The sequence below is a fragment of the Drosophila takahashii genome, chromosome 2L (genome assembly GCF_030179915.1).
Source record: "Drosophila takahashii strain IR98-3 E-12201 chromosome 2L, DtakHiC1v2, whole genome shotgun sequence".
Lineage (NCBI taxonomy): Eukaryota > Metazoa > Arthropoda > Insecta > Diptera > Drosophilidae > Drosophila > Drosophila takahashii.
This window is the reverse complement of record NC_091678.1, coordinates 32,219,145-32,245,865: the sequence shown is the minus strand read 5'-3', so window position 1 is coordinate 32,245,865 and position 26,721 is coordinate 32,219,145. Positions and strand designations below refer to the sequence as shown.

Here is a 26,721-nt window from a genome sequence, read left to right as displayed (position 1 = left end):
GAGGCCACAATGGCAATAACCAAAGCAATGTCAGAATCACCCAAAATACTAACCAAAACACATCGGAAAACTCCCAAAGCCCTTTGAACACTCAACAATAAAAGAAGTCAGAGTTCACACTATTAATCTCAGCCAAAATATATTCTTTTCGTTTTTCAATGTAGCTACTGGAAAAGAACTTATCTTTTTAATGGACACAGGTGCAGACATTTCCATTTTAAAAGAAGCTTCGGATAACTTCCAAAACATCCAAGATGATTACATCATAGACATAAAAGGCATAAGTAAAGAAAAAACCAAATCCCAAGGTTTAGTTTCTATAGAGATACAGACAAATAAATACATAATTCCACACGATTTTCATAACGTAAATTCGCATTTCCCTATTCCATGCGATGGAATATTAGGCATCGACTTTTTTAAAAAATACAACTGTCAATTAGACTTCAAGCCATCTGAAGATTGGCTTATAATTAGACCAAATAATTTAAAATTTCCAATTAATGCACCAATAGCTCATAGTTCTGGCAATAATTCAATACTTCGGCCAGCAAGATCCCAAGTTATTCGGAAAATTGAACTTAATTCAAATGAAGACAGTGTATTAATTCCAAAACAGGAAATTCAGTATGGTATTTACGTTGCAAATACCATAGCAACATCAAATAATGCCTTCATAAGGCTAATAAACACAACAAATACCGACCAAGCAGTCAGTACAGATAACCTAACATATGAACCACTTTCGAACTACGATGTAGTCAACACAAATCCAGACAATAGAAAAAAATCCGTACTATCACAACTTTCAAAGAACTTCCCTTTACAGTTCAAGACACAGCTTTCTAGCTTATGCACCCAGTATAGCGATATATTCGGATTGGAAACCGAATCAATAACCACAAATAATTTTTATAAACAAAAACTGAGAATAAAAGATGATGAACCAGTTTATATAAAGAACTATCGAAGCCCACATAGTCAGGTGAACGAAATACAAAAGCAAGTAGGAAAATTAATCTCTGACGGGATTGTCGAACCGTCAGTATCCGAATATAATAGCCCATTTTTACTTGTTCCTAAGAAATCATCCCCCGGGTCAAATGTAAAGAAATGGCGATTAGTAAACGACTACCGCCAGATTAATAAAAAATTACTTTCTGATAAATTCCCATTACCTAGAATTGATGATATTTTAGATCAACTAGGTCGAGCTAAATACTTTTCATGTCTTGACTTAATGTCAGGTTCCATCAAATTGAACTAGAAAAAGGTTCAAGAGATATAACGTCTTTTTTAACGAGCAACGGCTCATATCGCTTCACGCGATTACCCTTCGGATTAAAAATAGCTCCTAATTCGTTTCAGAGAATGATGACTATTGCGTTCTCTGGTCTAGAACCTTCTCAAGCTTTCCTTTATATGGATGACTTAATAGTAATTGGTTGTTCCGAAAACCATATGCTTAAGAACTTAACAGATGTTTTTGAGAAATGTAGGAAATACAACCTAAAGTTTCATCCAGAAAAATGCTCATTTTTTATGCATGAGGTCATAAATGCACTGATAAAGGAATACTTCCAGATGACAAGAAATACGATGTCATTATGAACTACCCAGTTCCGCACGACGCGGACAGTGCTAGACGTTTCGTAGCATTCTGTAACTATTATAGACGTTTTAAAAAAAATTTCGCCGACTATTCACGGTAAATAACAAGATTATGCAAAAAGAATGTTCCTTTTAAATGGACGGATGAGTGTGAAAATGCATTTCAATACTTAAAAACAAAACTTATGGAACCTACCTTGCTACAATATCCAGATTTCACTAAAGAATTCTGTATAATAACAGATGCAAGTAAGCAAGCATGTAGAGCGGTTTTAACTCAAAACCATAATGGTCTCCAACTTCCCATTGCATACGCATCACGAGCATTTACAAAAGGTGAAAGTAACAAATGTACTACTGAGCAGGAATTAGCTGCAATTCATTGGGCGATATTACATTTTAGACCATATATATATGGAAAACATTTCTTAATAAAAACAGACCATAGACAATGATGAAGTACGTAAAGTAGTGACCTTGCAGATAAAAAATTCGTTATGTTTATTTAAACAAGGCAGAAAAATTACTGCAAGATATGATGTTAGCGATTTATATACTAATGGAGTTATTGATTTAGATCAATTTTTCCAAAGGCTTGAAATGCAAGCCGGTATACATAAAATTAGCCAACTCAAAGTGGCACCGTGGGAAAATATCTTTGAACATACTTCAATAGATAATCAAATAAAAATGCTAATACTGTCGCTAAAGCAATATTTGAATCTTTTATCCTGAAGTACGGTCCAATGAAGACGTTCATTACGGACATGGGAACAGAATATAAGAATTCAATTATAGACGATTTGTCCACATATTTAAATATTGAAAATATTACATCCACAGCACACCACCACCAGACAGTTGGAACAATAGAAAGAAGTCATAGAACTTTCAATGAGTACATACGATCTTACATATCGGTTGATAAAACTGATTGGGACGTATGGCTTCAATGTTTTGTCTTTTGTTTCAACACGACCCCCTCTATGGCACATACTTATTGTCCATATGAGTTAGTATTCAGTAAAACAAGTAATTTACCAAACATTTTAATAGCATAGATAGTGTAGAAGCACTATATAATATAGATGACTATGCTAAGGAGAGTAAGTATAGATTAGAAGTAGCCTATAAAAGAGCTAGAGTTAAAATACTTAAAGGGTAAGCACTGTAACATTTTGTTGCAGTGTTTACATATTTCAAGTCCCGAAATATGAACCGATCGCTATGGCTTAGCCCGCACAAAGAAAGTGCTAGCGTCGGCATAACGAACGGACAGCATATGCATACCCCTCGCGCCTCCACTTCCTTTTAAATGGACGGATGAGTGTGAAAATGCATTTCAATACTTAAAAACAAAACTTATGGAACCTACCTTGCTACAATATCCAGATTTCACTAAAGAATTCTGTATAATAACAGATGCAAGTAAGCAAGCATGTAGAGCGGTTTTAACTCAAAACCATAATGGTCTCCAACTTCCCATTGCATACGCATCACGAGCATTTACAAAAGGTGAAAGTAACAAATGTACTACTGAGCAGGAATTAGCTGCAATTCATTGGGCGATATTACATTTTAGACCATATATATATGGAAAACATTTCTTAATAAAAACAGACCATAGACAATGATGAAGTACGTAAAGTAGTGACCTTGCAGATAAAAAATTCGTTATGTTTATTTAAACAAGGCAGAAAAATTACTGCAAGATATGATGTTAGCGATTTATATACTAATGGAGTTATTGATTTAGATCAATTTTTCCAAAGGCTTGAAATGCAAGCCGGTATACATAAAATTAGCCAACTCAAAGTGGCACCGTGGGAAAATATCTTTGAACATACTTCAATAGATAATCAAATAAAAATGCTAATACTGTCGCTAAAGCAATATTTGAATCTTTTATCCTGAAGTACGGTCCAATGAAGACGTTCATTACGGACATGGGAACAGAATATAAGAATTCAATTATAGACGATTTGTCCACATATTTAAATATTGAAAATATTACATCCACAGCACACCACCACCAGACAGTTGGAACAATAGAAAGAAGTCATAGAACTTTCAATGAGTACATACGATCTTACATATCGGTTGATAAAACTGATTGGGACGTATGGCTTCAATGTTTTGTCTTTTGTTTCAACACGACCCCCTCTATGGCACATACTTATTGTCCATATGAGTTAGTATTCAGTAAAACAAGTAATTTACCAAACATTTTAATAGCATAGATAGTGTAGAAGCACTATATAATATAGATGACTATGCTAAGGAGAGTAAGTATAGATTAGAAGTAGCCTATAAAAGAGCTAGAGTTAAAATACTTAAAGGGTAAGCACTGTAACATTTTGTTGCAGTGTTTACATATTTCAAGTCCCGAAATATGAACCGATCGCTATGGCTTAGCCCGCACAAAGAAAGTGCTAGCGTCGGCATAACGAACGGACAGCATATGCATACCCCTCGCGCCTCCACTTGAGAGCGCATAGCAATATATACAAGTACATTCCTTTATACATAAGTATATAGGTACATAGCCGTCTCTCTGCCACCGCCTGCGAGCAGCGCAGCTACGAGACTTAGCCTTAATTAGACTTAAAGAATATTGTGAAATCAGAGATACTTCGAACGTTGGAGCGGCACCATTGCTGCTCCGACTTAACTGATTAAAGACCAAAATAAATACAAACAAGACTTTTTTAATGAACAAATTGGAACTACTGGAAAAATCTATTTCAATGCAAGCAGAACTCATGCCGAAATCATTACCAGATACCATAACATAGAAAGAGAAACGTTTATAACTAATGCCAAAAACAGCGCGTCGAGGAGTTTGTAAAGAAATCTTGAGCATAATTTATATGAAAAAAACTACTTCCACGATTAACATAAAGGAGAACTCATAAAACATATCTTCCAAGCTAAAACCAAGACCTTACCTCTAAATGGCAGGCCATACAGCAGCAACACATCACTGTAATTCAGCCTCTGCAACATGAGAGAAATCGAGGATGTTCAACACTTCATTGCAGTCTGCCCTATTCTGAGAGAGATTCTGTTACATAGGCATATTAGTGCCCTAGTCCTAAAAGGACTTGGGCCGAGGGAAAGTCATCTGATGTTCAGGCACCAATTTTTGCCGGCATAAGCTCGCCGGATGGGGTGGGTTCTTGGTAAGACTTTCTCCTCTCCAACATAACGAGAATAAATATTAAGATGCCTTAAAACTAGTAAGAGTTGTAAAGTCCGTCGGTCATCAGTCTACATTGCCCCACAAGCGTAGCTTTCGCTTGAACATAACACGATCGGGCAATATTTCGGCCACATTCCCTCCCCTTCACACGTTCGTGTGCGTCAGCACCTCCTTTTTTGAAAACTTAGCACTTCATGATTTTAAGTTCGTTTTCACATTACAAATTTATTGAATAAAATATTGGCTTGTGCCATTTATGAGTAATATTATTATGGAGAATACAATTTTCAATTAGAAAATTGACCAACAAAGTTTGTTAGCGGAGAGTATCGAATTTACCACCCGTACAGAGTGCACACGTCAGCAAATTGCGGACTATTCACGAATACAAATGTCGCTCTGAGGGCTCTTGTGATTGTTAATACAAACATAAGGCTGATACTCGCCGCTGAAAAGTGAATGTTTTATTATATAATAAAAAGTTAATTTATGTAAAGAGATAATTAAAAATAGTTAGATAATGAATTATTGTGTTTTTTTTTTATTACTGTATTATTTTTCTGATTAGTTCATCTGACGGATGACAAAGGTACTAACCTCTCCCAGAAATTCATTAAAGATGTTTTCAGAATAAACGGTAGCGTTGGGTACCGTGGCACAAACTATGGCCTTTTCTACTTTTGTACAATGTAAAAGTGGGGAAAAATCCAGACGGAAGGTCTCAATGTATAAAAGTTCTAGATCATTTATGGTGATCGGCGAATTCAATTTGGATAAAAGATACTTTACTTTAATGTAGAAATGTGGTTCGTTTCTAAGAGTGACCGCTAGGGCCCGATGGTTAATCATGGTGCACGGATATATATATATATATGACTAGCAGGGTCTGTAGCCCGCAGCTTCGCCTGCGGAAATTAAAATTGAAAACAAGAGAGAACGCTATAGTCGGGTTGTTGTCCCGACTATCTAATACCAGTCACTCAGCTAAAGGGAGTGCGAACGCTGTGTCGGGTTGGTGTCCCGACTAATAATCGTAACTCAGCTAAAGGGAGTGCGAGGGAGATAGATATATGTAGATATTTTGATTGCGTTTAACTTTTTAATGAATGGTCCGATTTGAAAAATGTCTTCTACATTTCGATAGGTATAAATATACACAACAAAATTGCATTTATACTTCTCGGAAATCTTTAAAGATGTGGGCGCAGGACCCATTTTAAAATCGTTAGTGTGCGATTGTGGGCGTTAGAGGGGACGTGGCGCTCGGCTAAAATAAACTTGCGCTGCGTAGGAAGCCAAAGAATATGTGTGGGAAATCTCAACCTTCTAGCTTTTGTAGTTTCTGAGATCTCAGCGTTCATACAGACGGACAGACAGACAGACACACAGACAGACGGACAAACGGACATGGCTAGATCGACTCGGCTAGTGACCTTGATCAAGAATATATATACTTTATGGGGTCGGAAACGCTTCCTTCTAGCTGTTACATACTTTTGCACGAATCAAGTATACCCTTTTACTCTACGAGTAACGGGTATAATTAAGCATTGCTTTATCTTTGGTACTTATTTTAAATTTAAAAAATTACTAATTTTTATTCTATAAACCGAGAAAAGATTTTATCAGAACTTTTTCCCTTGATATCCGTAAAAACAAAAATATTTTGTCCTTTGAAAACTACTTAAAAAAACATGTGTTTTTTAAATCTTTTTAAAATTATTATGGATTGTTTGCATAAGTTAACAGATGGACAAAACAGAAATAAACAGATTCCTTTTTCGACACAAATCCTTACACTAATTTCATTTAAAACATTAGTATTTTGTCCAAAACATATTATTTAAATATAGAATGTCATACTGCGTTGAGCATGTAATTAAATTCCCAATCCATTGCCATTAAAGCCTAGAAACACTATTTGAAAAAAAATTTCTTTAAGAAAAAATACGAATTTGATTAAATTTACATGTTAAAAATATTAAACTCTTTTTCAATTTCGGAGAGTTTTGACTATTGCTGTCCCGCTCTTACCCAGATAAATTTATGCATTTTTTTGTATGAATTAAGAGTGCAAAAATATGAATTTCAAAGCAGTACTTTATCTAAAACAAAGCAAAAAACTGCCAAAATATGGATTATCACGCCGCGTTAAGTATGTAATTCAATTCCAAATCGATTAGCGTTTAACTCTGGAAAAAAAAACTTGTATTCTTAAAAAAAATTGCTAAAAGTTTTACATAGCTCTCCAACAACCAATATAATAATTTTGATTAAGATTTAAAAAAATTAAGGGAATATTTTTAATTTAAGTTCGCCTTGAAAGGTTACAACCGCTTCAAAATGTGATGGGATGTTTATCCTTCGACAGTTAAAAAAAAAATTAATGTCTCTGATTCTTATTTTAAAAAAAATGAATGCCAGAGATAGGATAATTTTAGGCTTAATTTTATTTCATCGGTCCCTTAAAACAAATTCGGTTGATATTGGCCTTGCTACCTCGTTCTACATTTTCTATTTCTATTTTCTATTTCTATTTTCTATTTCTATTTTCTATTTCTATTTTTTGTTTTTAAAGATGCAATTTTTAAACTATTTATTTAAACTATTACAAACCAAATACTCTTGGCGAATTTGCTACCGGGGGGTTTTTGGAAGATACCCACAGTAGACAACTATTATAAGGGAATCAAATATGCGGAGCAATGTTTTGCTTTATGTATTTGACTAATTTAAGAAAAGACATCAAGAAAGGCAATTCCAAATTACTGCATTTTATCATTGATATTTTGTTTCAGTATTTTTGTTTTCACATTAATTTTTCACCTTGATTAGAATTATATTAATAAAAGGGAAGGCAGGTGGGCGGGGAAGCCGTGAATCAAATTGTTTAAACATTTGAATTTGTTTAAACAATATGAGCACGTGTAATAACGAGCAAGAGAATCAATTGGTTTGAATATTTAATGTTCTTTTAATATTATCAATGCGATTTGAATTTTAGTTCACAAAAATCGGTTACAAAATGTCTTATGTAAGTATGTTGTGGAAATGTAAATGAAATATTCTTTTAGCAAAAGGATATCAGTATTATCTTGAATTTAAATTTGAGCGAATTTCAATTCCTTAGTCAGCTGCAATGCACACACACTAACGTACACACGCATATACATATGTATCTAATGGCTGTGTGTGTAAAATACGCATTTTTTTGATATATTTATTTTGTGCGTGTGTGTGTACATTAGGGTGGACTTATTTTGTATGAAATTTCTAAGGCCATGCTCTCACCCCTTCATATATAGCATTTTTGTATCCTTAATCCATTAAAGAAAGAAAAAGTAAAAAATAATTAGTTTTAGGCGGTGCGCAACGGCTTTAAAGTTTATTACGCATATTTCAGATTCATCTAGATGCCGTAGACTTAATTTTATACTTTGACAGTATTTTAAAAAGTATCTTAATCACTTTCCCGAGCTTTTTAACAAGGGATGTAGTCGTTGATAAAATTCGAGTCCCTGGGAGACAATTACAACTTAAAAATAACAATAATAACAAATAATCAAGGACTTTTAGAGTAAAACTTATAAATATTACGGTCTCTGAAAAATAAGAGTCAATATCGTTGTATCCTAAATGCTGGCTTTCTTCTTAGACGAAAATTTGTATTGGCGAACGCAAAAGTGATAGTTAATCTTCAAAATTGTAAAATAGAATCTCTATTTTATTGTGAGTAACAAAAAAAAAAGATGAGTCGGGGATCGAACTCGGTTTTTTTTGTTCGGAGACAGAGGCTCTACTGGCTAGGCTACGTCCAACTGTTAATATTCAGGAAATAAATTTCTACTTGACTCTTTTATTCGAGCGAAACCAAAAAGTTGACATGTTAAAATCTGACAAGAAATGGAATGGGGTAAATTCCTAGTTTTACACTTAATTTTCAGCGAAACTTTAGGGCCATTGCGCACCGCCTAAACGATGAAATAAAATTGTTCTGTTTTCGCAAAAATTTATTGGACACAGAAACCTACCATTTAAGATGCTGAGCTCAGTTGACCTTAAAGAAGTCCACCCTAGTGTACATAGCAGAGCAAATCATTGTTTGTTTTTGTTTTATACAAATCCAAAGTTTGTCGATAACTCAACATTTGAAAACTAATAAATAGTTTGCTGATCGGGCTTTTGCATTTTAAAAAACAGAAGCAATTTTAAGGAAAATTTCGACTGTGAAATTCAGTTTAATGGGATTTCTGTAAGGTCTTCCGATATATTAAAATTTAACGTTTACTTAAGATTTGCGATATAATCGATTTTTTTTGGCTGTGGTATTTTCATTTTCCCCTTGCGCGGTCACACTTAAATTGCGACAGCAGGACATACATATGCACATACATACATGCGCCAGCAGAACATACATACAAACATATGGGGACGCGTGACGTCACATTAGGTTAGCCAAATTTGAAAATATTGGGGACTTGGTTAAGGATGCTGAATCCCCAAGAAATTTAAATGCAGTTATTTGCGGGTATGCCATAAGATTATAAACATCACATTTTTAAACCATTTTAACAACATTTATAACAGAGAAATGGCAAAAGAAAGGATTAAAAAAAACAAATCGAATTTTGGGGCACTTTGGGGTCGTTTTTATACCCGTTACTCGTAGAGTAAAAGGGTATATTGTATTCGTGCAAAAGTATGTAACAGCTAGAAGGAAGCATTTCCGACCCTATAAAGTATATATATTCTTGATCAGGGTCACTAGCCGAGTCGATATAGCCATGTCCGTCTGTCCGTCTGTCTGTCCGTCTGTCTGTCCGTCTGTCTGTCCGTCTGTCTGTCCGTATGAGCGCTGAGATCTCGGAAACTATAAAAGCTAGAAGATTTACATTTTGCATACAGATTCTAGGAGTTCATACGCAGTGCAAGTTTGTTTCACGCCCCCTCTAACGCCTAAAATCGCTTATATACGATTTTTAAAATTTCAATATTTCGGAAAAGTAAAAATGCAGTTTTATGGTGTTTATCAATACCTATCGAAATGTAGAAGAAATTTTTTATGTTCGAGTTAAAAAGTTACAGTGGATCAAAGTTTTTATCTCCATCTCCTTCGCACTCCCTTTAGCTGAGTAGCGGGTATCTGATAGTCGGGGCACCCGACTATAGCTTTCTCTCTTGTTTTTTTCTAAAAAGTACCCCTTACGCGGCTCCTAATTATTTTAGTAATTACTGTGATTTTTCTAGATTTTTAGGTCAATCCGTTCTGGGTGGAATTTGCTACTGACCGTTTTTTAGGGGTCGAATTTTATAGTAGTTTAGATTGATAAAGGAACCGTGTTCCGACAAACTTACCCCTTTTAGTCCTGGCGATGAGACCTCGACGCTCCGGATCCTGGGTTCTTTTGAAGAAATTATAAACATAAATATATATACGTGCAAAACACTATCGTTAAAAGACACAATTAAAAAAAAGTTGGTTCTTAAACACAATCACTTATTGTATATATATATATATATTTATGTAGGTATGTATGTTTTATGCATATATGTCGGTGTATCCCACGGCGGCACACGTCTGGCTTGATGAGTTGCGGGCAGCGGCGTCTCCGATGTCTTGCTCACTTCACTTGATATTATTGCTGTTGCACTTGCATTCATAAATGCCTGAGTTCACAATTTGTTTTTCTCTTTTGTTTTGCTTCACGTTTGTTTGTAATTAAGGCATTTAATTGCCTTTATTCTTGTCACTTTGTTATAGTTTTTGGGTCTTGTTCTGGTGCTTTATCTTTCTTTAGACCTGGCGACATATCGCCTGTTCCAGGGCGTGTTTTTGGTCCCGACGTCCTTGTACAGATCGCTTGTACATCTTGACCACTTTAAGGATGATTAAGAAAACAAACATAGCCATGACGATCTTCAGATTATGGTTCACGTCCTGAATGTCGTCCTTGTGATCTATTATTTGACGGTGTTGATCAAATTGGCCGTACTGTGGTCCACTTTGGAACTGGTTCCACCCATGTTAAAGTCCTTGATAATGATAATAACACTTTTCCAGGACGAGGATACCGTAGGATTTCTTCCCAGGATATGTTCACTAGCTCTTATAAACTTCTTTCATGGAGGGTTGCTGTTCATCGACGGCGAGCAGGTCTTCCTTCGAGGACTTTGATTTATTTAGCCACTGTAACAGGACTTCCTTCAGGATATGTTGTGGTTCATCAATGGCAAACAAGACTATCTTCAGGATTTCTGGTCTTGGCTGTAGTCATCGGCGGCTTCGGGAATATAGTGCTTACACTATAGTGCCGTGATATCAGAGTGAACTCTGTCTGTCTTTTCTACCTGGCTACGGTGTTTTATACCAGTGTAGAGCTTTTTCTAGCCTCCCGTGATATTTGGGTTATTTAGGTGTTCCCACCTATGATTTCCCCTATCTGTAGCGTCAACGCCCGACCGATGCATTTTGCCAGCTGCCGGTGTATGGTTACCAGTAGGTCGATCGCGGTCGTTGTTCTGACCGAAAAGATCGTTAAATTGCACATTCCTTTGCTTGTTTCGGTGAGTCAACGGGTCGATTGCCCCTCTCCCTTTGCCTTGAGATTCGCTGTTGTTTTCTACGTGCATCTTTCTGCATCAAATAAAATGAAGAAGAGGGCGTACGTAACAGGCTCGAATATATCGATGCGGAAACGCATGGAATGACTTCGCAAAAAGGAATCTTCGTACGACCATCGAATAAGTGCTTGGTTTCTCCCTTTTTTTTCTATTATTTAGGCGCCCTTAACCGTGTGGCTTCCACCCACGCCTGTGAACAAGGAGTCTCAGGTTCATTTGACTGAACTAGGCGGCTGTAACCTTCGTTGGTGTTAATTTTGTGGGGGGTTGCGTTTGCTTTTACTATAGTGCTAAGTACTTTACTTTCGCGTGAACTTAATATGGGGTTATATAATTCTTAGTTCTTTGTGGAATTTAATTATAGTAGGAGGAATACCGTAGCCAATATGTTCTACTTTGCCTTGATTAATCTGAAAAAGAAAACTTTCCGTCGCTGGACGGAAACATAATAAAAGTAACGGGGGAAAAGTAACAAAAACAAAGTGGGAATACCTGCAACAAAAAAAAACAAAAAAAAATATAGTCTGTAGTCAGCAAAGAGGAACAAAAAGGAACAGAAAGAAAAACGAAATCGCCACTTTGCGGCTCCCTTTACACCGCTGTTTCTACTTAGCGAAACTTAACCTCCCCAAAGATAGGAAACTGTTTTTTAGATATATATATAAAAATATATATATATATTTTTTTTATTATTTATTTTGCGTTTTTTTTTGTACATAGTTGTTACGTCCTGGTGTTCATGATCTTCCGGAAATCCCTCCGGGCCTCCGCGCACCTCTCCGGGTCACGCTTTGCGAGCTTGTCTGCTGCGCGGTTCATATGTCGGAGGAGCCGCTGCTCCTCCCGCTGCCGCCTATGGACATCAGTTTGAACTGTTGCCATTTGTCGATGAATCCTCTTGCGCAAGTCCTGGTCCCTCTTTCGGCTTTGTTTGAGTTCTTTTAACTCGTGATGCAGAGGTGCGTTCCTCTCCCATTCCTCGGGCTCTCGGAGTATTTGTATTTCGAGCTGCTGCACCCGATCCTCTCCTCTCGAGCCCAGATGGTGGAACATAGTTCCGTTAGCTCCTGTTGGATCGTATGCCTGAGTGTGGACACATAGCGAGCTGTGTTCACAATTTGGCGGTACCATCCATTTGCCTGCATGGTTGTTTCTGGTAAGGTGTCGTTGCCTTGTCGGGGTTTATATAGCGGACCCGCTCTTCCGGATTCCCTGTTCCCTAGTCCAATTCCGACGTTCTGAGCTTTTCACTCTCTTGCACTTTGGACGATCCTCGGATTTCACCCAGGGGTCAATCGATATAGAGGTCTTTGGCATGGAATATGCCAACGCTCTTTCCACCGACATTTCCCAGCTCGCATAACGCCTTGCCCTTGCGCTGAAGTACAACACAGCGAACCCGATTCGGGCCGAGCTTGGCATTGTATCCCTCAGCTTTGTTACTCTGCCGGTAGTTTTTTCGATAGACAACTTGTCCAACGGAAAATTCCACCGGTTTGCTGCGGGTGTTATAGGCTTTTTCAGCTCGTTCATGGGTCCTGTTTAGCCCCTGTCTCACTTTTTGTCGGATACTACTACTTGTATGTAGTATGTACCCTGAGCTACTACTTGTATGTACCCTGAGCAGTGGAAAATAGGAAAGATTATTCCAATACCCAAATCAAACCGTGATTTTAGGCCGATATCTATTCTTTCGTTTTTGTCAAAGACGTTTGAGCAACTGATTACAAAACAAATAAACACCTTTTTTACCACTAATAACACTATGCAGCATCAAAAATTTACCTCGATGGATACTATATTTTTGGATTTGTTACAAATTCCAAAGTTAAACTGCGTATTCCAAAAAGTTCCCCGACGCAAGGATTCTTAGCAAAAGGACCTCAAAGTTCGAAAAATTCAGAAATTGGCCAACTTTCCAAAGCTCTCAGAGGCAAACGAATTCATGGTTTTGTTAGATGCTAAAGTTTTTTAAAAGATACACTCTTTATCTTTCAAACCCCATACTTAGAATAATTTTAGGATTTTTATTAAGGTAGAAACAAGTTTTAGAAAACATAGTCAAAAAACATAAAAACATACAGCTGCGGTCAAAATAGTAGTGGTGTTGCCGTCATGTGTTTTTAAAAGTTTTTTGTTGTCACTTTTCTTATCCAATTAGTCTAATAGTACAATTATAATCAATACAATATTACCAGAAGAAGATGAATTACAACAACAAACTTTTAAAAACACAGGGCGGCAACACTACTACCATTTTGACCGCAGCTGTATGTTTTTAAGTTTTTGACTATGTTTTCTAGAATCTATTTCTGCCTTAAAAAAAATCCTAAAATGATTCTAAGTATGGGGCTTAAAAGATAAAGAGTGTATCTTTAAAAAACTTTAGCATCGAATCAAACCATGAATCCGTTTGCCTCTAAGAGCTCCGGAAAGTTGGCCGATTTCTGCATTTTTCGAACTTTGAGGTCCTTTTGCTAAGAATCCTTGCGTCGGGGAACTTTTTTGAAAACGCAGTATATCTTGGGAATTCGTAACGAATCCAAAAATATAGCATCCATCGAGGTAAATTTAAAAAGCACTAAAAATGCTGCACAGTGTAATCTACTAAATAGCAAGCAATCTGGTTTTCGACAAAATATAAGCTGCACAACCACTTTAATTAAAGTTGTAGAAGACATCAGACGAAAATTAGATAAAAACGACGTAACATTCCTGACACTTCTTGACTTTAGCAAAGCATTTGACACCGTGAATCACAAAATCCTTTTGACGAAGTTAAAAGTTCTTTACAATTTTTCTAACACTGCACTAAGCCTCGATGTGTGGCAAAGGGTATGCATCTTTGATAGTCCGGGAATTGACTTTGCGAGCGTCGGGGCAAAGGCCTTTCTGGCCTTTCTGGACTAGAGTCACTGGTGAACTCCAGCTGCTGTTGCTCTCTTCGATCACACCTAGACCAAGCATGCGATCTAGCTCGGCATACACCAGCTTTTGCTTAGCTGGGGAAATCGGATAATGCCGCTGCTTGATCGGCAGGTCCTCGTCGGTTCCTAAACCTTTATCCAGACATGATGGGTATGTCTCAATTACTCGCCTCAGCTTACTGTGTTGTTCTGGAGATAGCTGATGAGGCATGTAAGCGGTTTCGGGCTTAGAAGGGTCGTTCATATCCAAGTCTCCAGTCATTAAGTCGTATTCCGGTGGTGCTTCGATGGCTTCAAACTCGGTTCCACTCTTACCAAGGATTGTTAGGCCAAACGTATCCCAAAAGTTAATTCGAAAATAAAAACGTTGTGTCAGACCTGGTACTATCAGAAATTTCAGATCCTTGGTCTCTTCTTGCCATTCCACGGGTAGGGTTATTGCTCCGACTACTCGAGTTTCGCTGCCACTAGCTGTGCGCACACATTCTTCGCTAAGCTTCCTTATGGGCCGCGTCCGGTTCCTTAAAAAGGCTTCCGCCCCTCTGCCAATGCAATTCGCACTAGCGCCTGTATCCAGTAACGCTAGTATTTCTTCTCCGTCGACTTTAGTTTTGGCAAAGAAACGGTTATCGTTTTGTATGCTTACTACTGTGTCTACTACTTTCTGCTTAAGCCTGTGATACTCTGCTCGGGTGTCAAATAGCTTGTGCATTTTTCGTGAGTCCCGTGTGGTGTTATCAGTATCTTCTGAGCCGTGGAAGATACGCTGTTTTGCCAGATCATACTCCCTCTCTCGTTGTTCTAGGCTCTTATGGGGAGAGATTTGTCTGGGCGTGGTTGTCTCTACGGGAATGTGACTGCCTTGGTCCGCCCGGCTGCCCCGGTCTGGCCTGACGGACTCCGCGGAAAAGCCGCAGGGCTGGCGTCTCCTACCTTCTCACACACTCTACAAGTGGCGTCATGGAATCTATTAAGGCAGGTATCTTCTTTTGGATGCGTTCAATAAAAATCTGTGACTGCCTTGGTCCGCCCGGCTGCCCCGGTCTGGCCTGACGGACTCCGCGGAAAAGCCGCAGGGCTGGCGTCTCCTACCTTCTCACACACTCTACAAGTGGCGTCATGGAATCTAGTAAGGCAGGTATCTTCTTTTGGATGCGTTCTATAAAAATCCGCAGATCTGCCGCATTTATAGCAGACCAATTCGTGGAGTGGTCCTTGGCATCCCTGTCCGTTTCCTAGTCCCGATCGGGTGTCTCTTCGCTTCCGGTTAAATTCTTCCACAGTCCCCGCGTCTGGAAAATCATGCGGCGTCTGGGAATCCTCGAGCTCACTAACCGGCCTGCTTCGCGCGGCCCTGCCGTTACTCCGTAACCAGCGGTCCACTCTAAGTCCTTCCTTGTTCAGGTCCGCTAGAGACCTAATTGGGGATGTCAGCAATAAGCTTCCCATCTGGGCATTTAGATTATCCTTGATGAGCTCAACGAACTTGTCTTCTTCTAGCTTGTTCTGCAATCGGAAATGCAAATTATGCATATCGGATACGTAATCGCTAAAAGATTCGTTTTGTCCCTGTCGCCGTTCCATCAACTCCTTGATCTTCATGAGGTCACTCCCGGATGAAGAAAAAGCGCGTTTCATTTCCGTTGTTAGCGAGTAGTAGTCAAAGTCTAAATCGTCCGCTCGATCCTCCATCATTTGCCAATACCATTTGCTGGCGGCTCCTACCAGTAGGCTATGGAATTCGCGGAAAACTTGGCTCGACTCTATCCGATAAAGCACTTGTAGCCGTTCAACGCGGAACAAGAAACTTTCAACGGTCATACCGCAGCTGTTTCCGTCAAACTTCAAATTCCATTTGTCCAGCCGAACTCCTTTTATGCTTCTATCTGCGCTTGCATGGCGGTCTGTGTTTTTATTGTTCTGTTTAATCACGGATTGCATTATCTGCTGTCTTCTCTCGGCAGCTTCCAAACTGCTTGTCGGGTTGAGCTCATATTGCGGGAGCATACTTGAGCGTCCCTTTGGCTGACCCAGGGGCAAATTTTCTCCCCTACATCTCCTTCGGTATCGTTTAATTGATCCATGTTGTCTTCAATGGATCTACTATCTTCTTGCATACTTATGTTGTCTCTGTCGAGAGAACTGGTTCTTGTTGAACGGGTAATTCTTCCCGTTGTCGATTGAAAAAGCACTTTCTTCTTTGTCCCTTTCATTTGCGCCAAAGATTCGTTTATCTTGCCTCAAAAATATACTCTTACTTGTGAGTTTACTTGTGTCTTTCACACTTTACACTTGTATATGTTTAACTTAACGTTCACACGCGCTATCAGCCTAGTACGGCTGACTAAGGGTTGCGAATACCAATCAAAGATAATGAGGGGTGCTGTTTTGCGATTACTAAGTATCTCTTTGGTGAAGAATCCGTCCGATATTTAAGCCCCACAAACAAAAAACAAATATCCCTAACTAGAGGTATTAGCAGCTTCTACACAACTAGGTTCCGCTGAACTAACAGCTCTTCTCCCCTTCTAGTCAGCTTTAACGTTCACAATGGGAACTAGCTGCGCCTAGAAGAAAAGTCTGTCCAAAATCCCCCTCCCGCCAGTCGTCGGAAATCAGGTTATTTGACCGATCATTCTCGGGCTCCACCACCTGCTGCTATCTGACCGATCATTCTCGGGATCCACAGCAGTTTTCCTATTTCTCTGGACTCGAGCCTATCAAACGACCGGACCATCTAGCCCAGTACGTCGTGTAGCATCGGCCAGAGAAACTAAAATACGTCCCCCGCCCAAATGTGTCAAAGCATGCTGTAAAGACTCGAGCCTATCAAACGACCAGACTCTTGGCCTAGTACGTCGTGTAGCGTCGGCTTTACGTTTCCTGTCAGTTCCCCCACCCACCTTTTCTGTCCTGGATCGACAATCGCACAATAGATCCGCACCGCAATGGCTAAATGCGTTACCGTAACGTCTGCGCTCCTGCTCTTTCTGGACTCGAGCCTATTAAACGACCGGGCTTCGCCTAGTACGTCGTGTAGCGTCGGCCAAAAAGCACATCAAAATTGTATTTACGTTAATTTCAAAAAAAAAGAAAGGTCAGTCGGCACATAGTTATATAGTATTATAAAAGGAAACCTCCTATTTGCTTTAAAGAATTTTTCTTAGTAACTTTACCCATAATAAAACAAAGAATATCTATGATTTTAAAAAGGAAACAATGTATAAAGTCACCCCCTATTCTGAGACAAGTTCCTGACTGATCAAATCTGACTGTCGCAGAAGTTGTGGACTTTAAATTTACAATAAATAATAAAAATGTTAGCTAGCGTTGTTATTAAATTACTTAACTCCCTTGTTCTAGATATAGTCAAGTCATTTCTGGAATTTAAAGTTGGAAGCTATGCCATCCCTAGGTACGCTAATCCAAATAGTATAGGTATTTAGATGCTTGATCCTAATTCCTTAAAGAATATGAAAAATCCTTTCGTTGGGCGCCAATTCTGTTACGTAGGCATATTAGTGCCCTAGTCCTGAAAGGACTTGGGCCGAGGGAAAGTCATCCGATGTTCAGGCACCAATTTTTGCCGGCATAAGCTCGCCGGATGGGGTGGGTTCTTTGTAAGACTTTCTCCTCTCCAACATAACGAGAATAAATATTAAGATGTCTGAAAACTAGTAAGAGTTGTAAAGTCCGTCGGTCATCAGTCCCACAAGCGTAGCTATCGCTTGATCGTAACACGATCGGGCAATGTTTCGGCCACATCCCCCCCTTCACACGTTCGTGTGCCAAATGGATCGTCGCGGGCCGCGCAATACGATCCCCTATTGTCAATGTTGTCCGTCGAAAGTTATGTCATTATTCTTCACCTACTCCACTTATCGCGTCAGCACCCTCTTTTTTGAAAACATATCACTTCATGATTTTAAGTTCGTTTTCACATTACAAATTTATTGAATAAAATATTGGCTTGTGCCATTTATGAGTAATATTATTATGGAGAATACAATTTTCAATTAGAAAATTGACCAACAAAGTTTGTTAGCGGAGAGTATCGAATTTACCACCCGTACAGAGTGCACACGTCAGCAAATTGCGGACTATTCACGACTACAAATGTCGCTCTGAGGGCTCTTGTGATTGTTAATACAAACATAAGGCTGATACTCGCCGCTGAAAAGTGAATGTTTTATTATATAATAAAAAGTTAATTTATGTAAAGAGATAATTAAAAATAGTTAGATAATGAATTATTGTGTTTTTTTTTTATTACTGTATTATTTTTCTGATTAGTTCATCTGACGGATGACAAAGGTACTAACCTCACCCAGAAATTCATTAAAGATGTTTTCAGAATAAACGGTAGCGTTGGGTACCGTGGCACAAACTATGGCCTTTTCTACTTTTGTACAATGTAAAAGTGGGGAAAAATCCAGACGGAAGGTCTCAATGTATAAAAGTTCTAGATCATTTATGGTGATCGGCGAATTCAATTTGGATAAAAGATACTTTACTTTAATGTAGAAATGTGGTTCGTTTCTAAGAGTGACCGCTAGGGCCCGATGGTTAATCATGGTGCACGGATATATATATATATATGACTAGCAGGGTCTGTAGCCCGCAGCTTCGCCTGCGGAAATTAAAATTGAAAACAAGAGAGAACGCTATAGTCGGGTTGTTGTCCCGACTATCTAATACCAGTCACTCAGCTAAAGGGAGTGCGAACGCTGTGTCGGGTTGGTGTCCCGACTAATAATCGTAACTCAGCTAAAGGGAGTGCGAGGGAGATAGATATATGTAGATATTTTGATTGCGTTTAACTTTTTAATGAATGGTCCGATTTGAAAAATGTCTTCTACATTTCGATAGGTATAAATATACACAACAAAATTGCATTTATACTTCTCGGAAATCTTTAAAGATGTGGGCGCAGGACCCATTTTAAAATCGTTAGTGTGCGATTGTGGGCGTTAGAGGGGACGTGGCGCTCGGCTAAAATAAACTTGCGCTGCGTAGGAAGCCAAAGAATATGTGTGGGAAATCTCAACCTTCTAGCTTTTGTAGTTTCTGAGATCTCAGCGTTCATACAGACGGACAGACAGACAGACACACAGACAGACACACAGACAGACGGACAAACGGACATGGCTAGATCGACTCGGCTAGTGACCTTGATCAAGAATATATATACTTTATGGGGTCGGAAACGCTTCCTTCTAGCTGTTACATACTTTTGCACGAATCAAGTATACCCTTTTACTCTACGAGTAACGGGTATAATTAAGCATTGCTTTATCTTTGGTACTTATTTTAAATTTAAAAAATTACTAATTTTTATTCTATAAACCGAGAAAAGATTTTATCAGAACTTTTTCCCTTGATATCCGTAAAAACAAAAATATTTTGTCCTTTGAAAACTACTTAAAAAAACATGTGTTTTTTAAATCTTTTTAAAATTATTATGGATTGTTTGCATAAGTTAACAGATGGACAAAACAGAAATAAACAGATTCCTTTTTCGACACAAATCCTTACACTAATTTCATTTAAAACATTAGTATTTTGTCCAAAACATATTATTTAAATATAGAATGTCATACTGCGTTGAGCATGTAATTAAATTCCCAATCCATTGCCATTAAAGCCTAGAAACACTATTTGAAAAAAAATTTCTTTAAGAAAAAATACGAATTTGATTAAATTTACATGTTAAAAATATTAAACTCTTTTTCAATTTCGGAGAGTTTTGACTATTGCTGTCCCGCTCTTACCCAGATAAATTTATGCATTTTTTTGTATGAATTAAGAGTGCAAAAATATGAATTTCAAAGCAGTACTTTATCTAAAACAAAGCAAAAAACTGCCAAAATATGGATTATCACGCCGCGTTAAGTATGTAATTCAATTCCAAATCGATTAGCGTTTAACTCTGGAAAAAAAAACTTGTATTCTTAAAAAAAATTGCTAAAAGTTTTACATAGCTCTCCAACAACCAATATAATAATTTTGATTAAGATTTAAAAAAATTAAGGGAATATTTTTAATTTAAGTTCGCCTTGAAAGGTTACAACCGCTTCAAAATGTGATGGGATGTTTATCCTTCGACAGTTAAAAAAAAAATTAATGTCTCTGATTCTTATTTTAAAAAAAATGAATGCCAGAGATAGGATAATTTTAGGCTTAATTTTATTTCATCGGTCCCTTAAAACAAATTCGGTTGATATTGGCCTTACTACCTCGTTCTACATTTTCTATTTCTATTTTCTATTTCTATTTTCTATTTCTATTTTTTGTTTTTAAAGATGCAATTTTTAAACTATTTATTTAAACTATTACAAACCAAATACTCTTGGCGAATTTGCTACCGGGGGGTTTTTGGAAGATATCCACAGTAGACAACTATTATAAGGGAATCAAATATGCGGAGCAATGTTTTGCTTTATGTATTTGACTAATTTAAGAAAAGACATCAAGAAAGGCAATTCCAAATTACTGCATTTTATCATTGATATTTTGTTTCAGTATTTTTGTTTTCACATTAATTTTTCACCTTGATTAGAATTATATTAATAAAAGGGAAGGCAGGTGGGCGGGGAAGCCGTGAATCAAATTGTTTAAACATTTGAATTTGTTTAAACAATATGAGCACGTGTAATAACGAGCAAGAGAATCAATTGGTTTGAATATTTAATGTTCTTTTAATATTATCAATGCGATTTGAATTTTAGTTCACAAAAATCGGTTACAAAATGTCTTATGTAAGTATGTTGTGGAAATGTAAATGAAATATTCTTTTAGCAAAAGGATATCAGTATTATCTTGAATTTAAATTTGAGCGAATTTCAATTCCTTAGTCAGCTGCAATGCACACACACTAACGTACACACGCATATACATATGTATCTAATGGCTGTGTGTGTAAAATACGCATTTTTTTGATATATTTATTTTGTGCGTGTGTGTGTACATTAGGGTGGACTTATTTTGTATGAAATTTCTAAGGCCATGCTCTCACCCCTTCATATATAGCATTTTTGTATCCTTAATCCATTAAAGAAAGAAAAAGTAAAAAATAATTAGTTTTAGGCGGTGCGCAACGGCTTTAAAGTTTATTACGCATATTTCAGATTCATCTAGATGCCGTAGACTTAATTTTATACTTTGACAGTATTTTAAAAAGTATCTTAATCACTTTCCCGAGCTTTTTAACAAGGGATGTAGTCGTTGATAAAATTCGAGTCCCTGGGAGACAATTACAACTTAAAAATAACAATAATAACAAATAATCAAGGACTTTTAGAGTAAAACTTATAAATATTACGGTCTCTGAAAAATAAGAGTCAATATCGTTGTATCCTAAATGCTGGCTTTCTTCTTAGACGAAAATTTGTATTGGCGAACGCAAAAGTGATAGTTAATCTTCAAAATTGTAAAATAGAATCTCTATTTTATTGTGAGTAACAAAAAAAAAAGATGAGTCGGGGATCGAACTCGGTTTTTTTTGTTCGGAGACAGAGGCTCTACTGGCTAGGCTACGTCCAACTGTTAATATTCAGGAAATAAATTTCTACTTGACTCTTTTATTCGAGCGAAACCAAAAAGTTGACATGTTAAAATCTGACAAGAAATGGAATGGGGTAAATTCCTAGTTTTACACTTAATTTTCAGCGAAACTTTAGGGCCATTGCGCACCGCCTAAACGATGAAATAAAATTGTTCTGTTTTCGCAAAAATTTATTGGACACAGAAACCTACCATTTAAGATGCTGAGCTCAGTTGACCTTAAAGAAGTCCACCCTAGTGTACATAGCAGAGCAAATCATTGTTTGTTTTTGTTTTATACAAATCCAAAGTTTGTCGATAACTCAACATTTGAAAACTAATAAATAGTTTGCTGATCGGGCTTTTGCATTTTAAAAAACAGAAGCAATTTTAAGGAAAATTTCGACTGTGAAATTCAGTTTAATGGGATTTCTGTAAGGTCTTCCGATATATTAAAATTTAACGTTTACTTAAGATTTGCGATATAATCGATTTTTTTTGGCTGTGGTATTTTCATTTTCCCCTTGCGCGGTCACACTTAAATTGCGACAGCAGGACATACATATGCACATACATACATGCGCCAGCAGAACATACATACAAACATATGGGGACGCGTGACGTCACATTAGGTTAGCCAAATTTGAAAATATTGGGGACTTGGTTAAGGATGCTGAATCCCCAAGAAATTTAAATGCAGTTATTTGCGGGTATGCCATAAGATTATAAACATCACATTTTTAAACCATTTTAACAACATTTATAACAGAGAAATGGCAAAAGAAAGGATTAAAAAAAACAAATCGAATTTTGGGGCACTTTGGGGTCGTTTTTATACCCGTTACTCGTAGAGTAAAAGGGTATATTGTATTCGTGCAAAAGTATGTAACAGCTAGAAGGAAGCATTTCCGACCCTATAAAGTATATATATTCTTGATCAGGGTCACTAGCCGAGTCGATATAGCCATGTCCGTCTGTCCGTCTGTCTGTCCGTCTGTCTGTCCGTCTGTCTGTCCGTCTGTCTGTCCGTCTGTCTGTCCGTATGAGCGCTGAGATCTCGGAAACTATAAAAGCTAGAAGATTTACATTTTGCATACAGATTCTAGGAGTTCATACGCAGTGCAAGTTTGTTTCACGCCCCCTCTAACGCCTAAAATCGCTTATATACGATTTTTAAAATTTCAATATTTCGGAAAAGTAAAAATGCAGTTTTATGGTGTTTATCAATACCTATCGAAATGTAGAAGAAATTTTTTATGTTCGAGTTAAAAAGTTACAGTGGATCAAAGTTTTTATCTCCATCTCCTTCGCACTCCCTTTAGCTGAATAGCGGGTATCTGATAGTCGGGGCACCCGACTATAGCTTTCTCTCTTGTTTTTTTCTAAAAAGTACCCCTTACGCGGCTCCTAATTATTTTAGTAATTACTGTGATTTTTCTAGATTTTTAGGTCAATCCGTTCTGGGTGGAATTTGCTACTGACCGTTTTTTAGGGGTCGAATTTTATAGTAGTTTAGATTGATAAAGGAACCGTGTTCCGACAAACTTACCCCTTTTAGTCCTGGCGATGAGACCTCGACGCTCCGGATCCTGGGTTCTTTTGAAGAAATTATAAACATAAATATATATACGTGCAAAACACTATCGTTAAAAGACACAATTAAAAAAAAGTTGGTTCTTAAACACAATCACTTATTGTATATATATATATATATTTATGTAGGTATGTATGTTTTATGCATATATGTCGGTGTATCCCACGGCGGCACACGTCTGGCTTGATGAGTTGCGGGCAGCGGCGTCTCCGATGTCTTGCTCACTTCACTTGATATTATTGCTGTTGCACTTGCATTCATAAATGCCTGAGTTCACAATTTGTTTTTCTCTTTTGTTTTGCTTCACGTTTGTTTGTAATTAAGGCATTTAATTGCCTTTATTCTTGTCACTTTGTTATAGTTTTTGGGTCTTGTTCTGGTGCTTTATCTTTCTTTAGACCTGGCGACATATCGCCTGTTCCAGGGCGTGTTTTTGGTCCCGACGTCCTTGTACAGATCGCTTGTACATCTTGACCACTTTAAGGATGATTAAGAAAACAAACATAGCCATGACGATCTTCAGATTATGGTTCACGTCCTGAATGTCGTCCTTGTGATCTATTATTTGACGGTGTTGATCAAATTGGCCGTACTGTGGTCCACTTTGGAACTGGTTCCACCCATGTTAAAGTCCTTGATAATGATAATAACACTTTTCCAGGACGAGGATACCGTAGGATTTCTTCCCAGGATATGTTCACTAGCTCTTATAAACTTCTTTCATGGAGGGTTGCTGTTCATCGACGGCGAGCAGGTCTTCCTTCGAGGACTTTGATTTATTTAGCCACTGTAACAGGACTTCCTTCAGGATATGTTGTGGTTCATCAATGGCAAACAAGACTATCTTCAGGATTTCTGGTCTTGGCTGTAGTCATCGGCGGCTTCGGGAATATAGTGCTTACACTATAGTGCCGTGAGATCAGAGTGAACTCTGTCTGTCTTTTCTACCTTGCTACGGTGTTTTATACCAGTGTAGAGCTTTTTCTAGCCTCCCGTGATATTTGGGTTATTTAGGTGTTCCCACCTATGATTTCCCCTATCTGTAGCGTCAACGCCCGACCGATGCACTTTGCCAGCTGCCGGTGTATGGTTACCAGTAGGTCGATCGCGGTCGTTGTTCTGACCGAAAAGATCGTCAAATTGCACATTCCTTTGATTGATTCGGTGAGTCAACGGGTCAATTGCCCCTCTCCCTTTGCCATGAGATTCGCTGTTGTTTTCGACGTGCATCTTTCTACGTGCACATTCCTTTGATTGATTCGGTGAGTCAACGGGTCAATTGCCCCTCTCCCTTTGCCATGAGATTCGCTGTTGTTTTCTACGTGCATCTTTCTCTATCAAATAAAATGAAGAAGAGGGCGTACGTAACAATTCGTTTTACATGTTTTACGAAATCTACCCTTTGCGAATCGGATCTCCACAGTCTTCTAAATGGGGAAAACTAGGAGAATCTGGCATTCTTCATTACAAAAACCAGTAATTACAGAAAAAAAATTATTTTAGAACCTTTTTAGAATCTAATTTAACTCAATTAACCGACTGACGGCATAAAAGCCATTGTTGTTGCAACCACTTTTTGTTTGTTTATTTGTTTTGATGTAACCTTAAATATGTACAGCCAGCTATAAAGAAGCAACAAAGAAAAACAAAACACAAACAATAAACAACCTACTACTACTACTACTACTACTACTACTAGGCTTTAGTCCCAGACCATTTCTTTGCGCCCATTTATGTATTTTGTTTAATTCGGTATTACATATAGATATACAATGACACATCTCACATATAGGTCGACTTACATATATTTGAACATCATCTGCGAACATATGAACATTACAGTTTGACAGATTATTAGGCAGGTCATTAATATACACAAAAAACATTAAAGGACCGAGCACAGATCCTTTAGGGACACCGCGCTCAAAATATTTAAACGCGGAAATATCCGAACCTGACACTTCTGCTTGTGCCCTCCCAGAGAGATACGACTTAATTAGTGCAACTGCTGTGGTATTAAAATTAAAAATGTTAATGAGCTTGGTACAGAGAATCTGATGGTTGACAGTGTCGAAAGCTTTGCTATTGTCTAAGAGCGTTAAGAAGGTTACATATCCTTTGTCAAGTTGCGTTCGGATATCCTCAACTATACCTGCTACTACCGTGGTACAGCTTCTGTTCTTAGTGAACCCCGATTGTATCTTACTTAGCAGATTATTTTCATCAAAAAAGAATTGCATCTGGGATGCAATTAGTTTTTCAAATACTTTGGCAAAGAAGGGTAAAATAGATATTGGTTTGTAATCATTATTACTTTAGCTATAGGTAAGATATAGGTAAGATATTACCAATTTTCCATGTACATGGAAATGTTGACATCATCATTGCAGTATTCATTACGTGAGTAATGTACTTAAGAACGCTAGGTAGTAAAATTCTAATAAATTTGGGACTAATACTGTGTGAGGAGTTGAAAACTCCCCACAAATATCACCAAATCAGAATAACGGATCGCCGGCCGCATACCAGTTACGGCGAATTGGCGTAGTAGCGGCGCGGCAAAGAAAGAGTGGAGACTTCAAGGTGAAGAGAGAGTGGGGACTTCAGGTGGAGAGAGAAAACTCTAAAGGAGAGAGTTTGGAGAGTGAGAGTCGGGAGAACGAGAGTGCAGACAGAGAGAGAGAGTGGAGACTTCTCCGGCAGAGCGAGAGTGCCGGGTGCAAAAGGAGTTAACGGAACTGCGCCGGACTTTGGACTCTGCAGTGGACGTTGGACAAAGGCCACATCTCCGCAACGGGGCAACACACAAGCGTGCCACATGCACCATCGGGAACAACGGGATGGCAGCAACACGCAGAAATATAAGCGGAGGCCATGCGTGAAGGACAAGTGGGTCAAACGGGAACCACGGACTTTGGACTCAGAGTGGAGAGATGCCGCGGACAGAGCGCAAAGGGGAAATAACGGTACCCGGAGGCCCTATATAAAGCCGCCGGGCGCTGGCAGCAGCATTAGTCGATCACGATCTGTCAATCTATCAAGATCCGTACAGATATCAAAGTGAGCGAGTCAGCAAGTACAGTGAGCTACAAGTAAACAAGAACAAGTCGAATCGCCGGAAGCAGCGCCGTGGGAGCCTACAAGGAGCAAGATCGCTACGTCAAGACGTTCGCGATTGAATCACCAGGAATCTCGGAATTGAGACAGGTTGCTGAGGTCCAGAG

At 38.1% G+C, this 26,721-nt stretch overlaps 1 long non-coding RNA gene across 1 annotated transcript in view; it reads left to right on the top strand.

The window, feature by feature from the left end:
• The window catches only part of LOC138912899 (uncharacterized), a 122,286-nt gene that overhangs the window by 29,153 nt on the left and 66,412 nt on the right, over positions 1 to 26,721 (top strand). The gene's annotated exons all lie outside the window — the stretch shown is intronic.